Source organism: Bombina bombina, chromosome 3, assembly GCF_027579735.1.
Source record: "Bombina bombina isolate aBomBom1 chromosome 3, aBomBom1.pri, whole genome shotgun sequence".
Taxonomy (NCBI): domain Eukaryota; kingdom Metazoa; phylum Chordata; class Amphibia; order Anura; family Bombinatoridae; genus Bombina; species Bombina bombina.
Window position 1 is genome coordinate 1048876667 of NC_069501.1, and position 5287 is coordinate 1048881953.

Sequence of the window (5287 nt, forward strand, 5' to 3'; positions counted from 1 at the left end):
CCTCCAGAGGTTTTGGAACTACATTTCCCAAGATGCACAGCCAGCTGATATGCTGGCTGAGCATCATGGGAAATTAAGTTCCAAAACCTCTGGAGGGCTAAGTTTGAGAATGTCTGCTTTAAGGAATCTGAGTTGCAACTAGGGTTGCCACCTCGGCCATGTTTTCCTTGCAGGGAGGAATATGAATTGCATCCCAGTGGACAGCACACAAATAGTGATCCTGGACAGCACTATTCATGTTCCTCCCTGCCTACCCTGCAGAATGTGTAACTCATAATTGTCGAGGAAAGCATGGCTGAGGTGGAAACTCTAGTTCAACTGAAAACTTCTTAAATCAATTACTTAATAATCGATTTTTGAGGTAATATAAACCATTTTAAATAATTTAAACAAAGCTCATTGGTAGGGTTGCCACCTCAGCCATGTTTTCCTGAAAAACACATGCTGCAGGGTGTGCAGAGGGGAGCATGAATTGCAACCCTGGACAGCACTATTCATGTTCCTCCCTGCATACCCTGCAGCATGTGTAACTCATAAGTGTCCAGGAAAACATGGCTGAGATGGCAACCCTTCTCATTGGCCCCTTATTAAATGTAGCCTATAAACAAGCAGTGCATCATACAAGTTTAAAGGGAAATTAAATGTTAAATACATTTTATAAGCATAGTATTTATGTTATTCCCCACTTCCCTCTAGTCTTGGGTGCAGCCATGTTGAAATCTAGCTTTCACTGCATTCCAGTGGTGACCTGTTGCACAAGAGCAGCAACTTTCACTCAGATGCCTACAGTGTAACCTAGGTTAGATAATGGCAGCAACCATGATTAGGAGGAGGTGCATGAAATGTATTTATTGCTTAGTGTCCCTTTAAGGGTCTTAAAGGGGCATGGAGGTCACAAATGTCCATGGTTTAGATACAGGGTACAATTTAAAAATCCAGTTTCAGTTCACCAATTATAACTTTCTCTTGGTGTCTTGTGTTAAAACTTAGCTCCTTTACATTAGAGAATACTGAGGTAGGCTCAGGAGTGTATATGGGTCTTGAGCACTATTTGGCAGCATTGCTTGTATAACCTAGCTACAAACACCTCTGCATAAAGTGCTCAACACATGCAAGAGTGAGCAAATGCCCCCCCCCCCTCCACGCTGAATTTTACTCCTTATATCTAAGCACCCATTTAAAGGGACATAATAGTGCAAAAAGAAAATGCTCTTATATGTTATACCGTACGTAAGCAATAATTCATTAATAAAAGGATTTTACCCCTGCAAAGGAATTAACACATAGGTAAAGTCAGCTCAAAAGCAGCAATGCACTAATGGGAGCTAACAGAACTCATCTGGTGGCCAATGACAGCAGACAAATGTGTGTAGCCACCAATCACCAGCAGTTTCCAGAAGTGCACGGTTGCTGCTGAGTATATATAAAAAGGCTTTACAACAAAGGATAACAAGGGAACAAAGCAAATTTGATATTAGAAGTGAAATTAAGTGTCTTAAAATGTCATGCTCTTTCTGAATCACACGTTTGATTTTATTGCCACAAGACACCAAATCTCTCTCCTATGCGTAATGAAACCCATTTGCAACACACATTTTATGTAATTTTATCTCTAAAAGTTTTTTTTTTCCCGTAATTCACAGAACTTGAAATGCACCGTGCTGACATTGTAAGGCTAACCTTCTACATATCTTTCCATAATTGGCTTCAACTGAGAACAACTGCAAAACAATGCATTTTATACTAACATTATGAACATAGCTAGCCATGTTATCTGCAGACTAAGGCTGGGGTTGGCTCCTACAATTGAGATAAGTGGTGGGTAGAGTTTGGCAATTGAAAATCAATTGCAGCAAAACATATGCTAATTTGTTTTTAAAAACATTTCAGCTTGACTGATATGTTAATCTTTAGCCAATAGACCCAATAGGGTCCCTTTAACTAAAGTTTTTCCTGCTAAATTCTAAAATATTTTTATACACATGATTAGAATGTTTAGGGTTTAACTTTCCTTTTAGGGGCTTTGAAAAAATAAGATGGGCTGCAGTTTTATTGAAAACACCTGTTTGTTTAGCAATAATTACTTTGTAGTGCTTCCTTAGTTATTTGCAGAGCTTTGGATAAGTGTTTATTTTCTATAGACTGGAACAGGAAAGGTAAGTAAATCTTCATAGTAAATGTGTAACAGAGAAAAATACTTCACAGAAACATTGCTGAATGAATCTGACACATAGGCTGCCTCACTAAAAGCAGTTTATCTGAATTACAATGAAATCGTCACTTCTCCAAACTAATTAAAGGGAGAGTGAACACTTTGGGCTCGATTTATCAAAGGCTTTGCCTGCCTATGACTGCAGGTTCTCACAAGAGAAAATGCAGTCCGTATTTCCCTAACTCTTCTCCACCTCTTAGGTGGAGAATTTCAATCTCCCCGGTCTCGTCCGACCGGGGAGATTGAAAGCTCCTGCCCGCGCATGATTGGCTGTGCTCGGGCAGGGGGCGGCGTTGCACAAGAGCGCAAAATAGCACTCTTGTGCAATGCTGAATTCCGCAAACAGAATTCTGCCTGCCAGAGGCAAGCTCCGGAGTAGAGAGGTGCATAAAATGTGATAAAAAATGTGTATGTGTAATATAAAAAAAACTTTGTTATATACTTTATATATAGTGTCCACTTTTCCTGTAATTAGTCTAAAATTCAAGATTTTTTCCAATTCTGAGTATTGTTAGTGCACATGGCAGAATTCACAAGCATACCCCTGCTACATAGCCATCCTTAATTGGCTACAGCACATATAAGAACTAAGATACAATATAGAGTTTGCTAACATAATAACTGTGGCTAGTCCTAATTGGCTCCTCCAATCATAGGTGGAGTTTGTCTGTTATTAAAAAAACGATTGCAGCAAATATGGTAACAATGCATTGCAATCCTTTTCAGACTTACCTAGTATGTTAGTTTATTGCAAGGCTGTAGAAATATTGTGTAATTACAAGGTGTTTTCTATTGCTTTATTCCCTTTTGAATAAATAGGCTTTGGGGCCACATTTATATACTTGGAAAACTACATTCCTACCTCATATATTTGCATACACATGTTACTTGATATTCGGCGCTCCGTTCAGTGCATTAGTTATTATATGTTCCTTTAATTCTGTGCTATTTGAAGCCCTTAATAAAATTTTACAGACTCTTAGAGTCCTGCTTCTGTGTCATATTTTATATCATACAGAGATACATTAATCAGATTAACATGTATGTTGTTAGAGTTGTACTATAAATTCCTGAGATTATTGCTTTATCAATATATATACATCTATCTGTCTGTCTATCTATCTATCTATCTATCCGTATATCTATCTATCTATCTATCTATCTATCTATCGATCCGTATATCTATCTATCTTTTATATATATATCTGTCTGTTTATCATTCTATCTTTCTTATCTATATATCTGTCTTTCTATCACTCTGGTTTACTAGTCAGGGGGAGGGTTATTATTTCAGAAAAAGTATTTTGGCAGTGTAGAGGTTAATAACAGAATCCCTAACTACGCAGCAATCAGAGTACTGTACAAGTTAAAACGAGAACTGACAGATTGGCGGAAGTTAAGTCACATTATTGAGCAAGGTGGGGTTTTCATGGTTTGTAGAGAGGTAAGAAAGTGTATATAAGGCAGCTGAGATGTCTAGGGAACACACAGATCACCAGTCAGTGACCAGAGCCATGTAAGTAATATTATCCTTGTTATAAAGGGATTATTTATCTTGTTTTAGATAAACATTCATTGTAAACCAGACAACATCTCTTATGTCTTTTATTGCATTAAAGGGTAAAAGTGCAGGCTTTAGTAAGGAGCTACATTTATTATGCAACTGCAAACTGTATTTTTATTAACTCAATGTTGCCTCTGTTCACTGCAGAGAACTTTACTTAATAAATATATATATTTATATTTATTTTCTCTGTTATATAGTAATACATGTATAAAATGAATGTACCTTGGATATTCTATTAATAAATACTAGAATAACAGAGTATTATACCATTAACCAGATTAACATATTTATGACTATAGAAATCTGATTTCATAAGCATTAAGACCATACAGGTATCTAGTTCAGACACATCAGAAGAATGGAATGCAGCATCTAGAATGAACATAAAAGTGTAAACAAAAGCTTACAGATATATCTATATATACAGTATGTATGTGTGTGTGTGTATATATATATATATATATATATATATATATATATATATATATATATATATATATATACACATACACACACAAAATAGAATATTACCACACATCCACTTATATATTATCAAAACATTTTAAATATTGCAAAAATTCACCTAAGCTCATATTTTAAAATTGGGATCTTAGTCACACAATATGGCCATATTTTGCTTAAGCCAGTCACCAACTTACAAGGTGTCCCAATGTTGACTGGTCCTAACACTGCAATGTGATGCCTTTCTGGGCTGTAACATTCCTGCTTTAACTATGCATCTAAGTAAGAATGAGCCTGTCTGGCTTTATACACACTTCCAATGTACTATAATGAGAGCAACTGGGTGGGGTGCTTGAAACCATGAAGATGGTTAGTCTTCCTTTAAATACAAATATTTCTGCACACCTTACAAAATTATTTTATTAATATTAATGCTCTCATTATAGTACATTGGACCCGGTCTGGTCTGAGAGTGCAGTCCCCTTCTGTGTTTTGTATATGTCTATGGGTGATTACATAAGCCTATGCACCCTTCACTTGTTCCCAGTTTGTTGGATTGAGAGCTTGCATTGTGTGGCTGTTTTAGGGTCCCAGGTTTTTGGAAGGGACTTTGACGTGGTACCTGGGCTTGTCCCATTTGGCCAACTGTGGTAACAAACCCTTCCATTTTTGCTTTTAATCTTAGCCGAGGGCTTGTGAGTGCTGGACTTTCTCTGTGTGTTGTATATGTATGTATGTATGTGTATGTGTGTGTGTATGTGTATATATATATATATATATATATATATACATACAGAATTGTTTCAACATATTGCAAATTATATTTCTATAAAAAACATAGTTTCTATATTTAAAAAAAAGCCAGTGGTCCCTTATTTATCAGCTTCTTGTTCACAGCTCAGGACCTGTCTTGTAGCATTTGGAGATGCTGCTTGTTATAGCTAAGAACATTCATGGTGCATACAGACATGAGCAGTTCTGGGGGTTTCTATGTACCCCCTTTATCAACCATATATTTTAAGTATATTTTGCTCTTCTAATGAGAG

The 5287-nt window shown here is 36.5% G+C and overlaps 1 protein-coding gene across 1 annotated transcript in view; it reads left to right on the forward strand.

Moving 5' to 3' along the window:
• The first annotated feature begins 3636 nt into the window (after positions 1 to 3636).
• The window catches only part of GPR84 (G protein-coupled receptor 84), a 9227-nt gene continuing 7576 nt past the window's right edge, over positions 3637 to 5287 (forward strand). The window contains exon 1 of the mRNA XM_053705007.1: positions 3637 to 3728. The gene's annotated coding sequence lies outside the window, so the exon portion shown is untranslated. The remainder of the gene's footprint in view (positions 3729 to 5287) is intronic.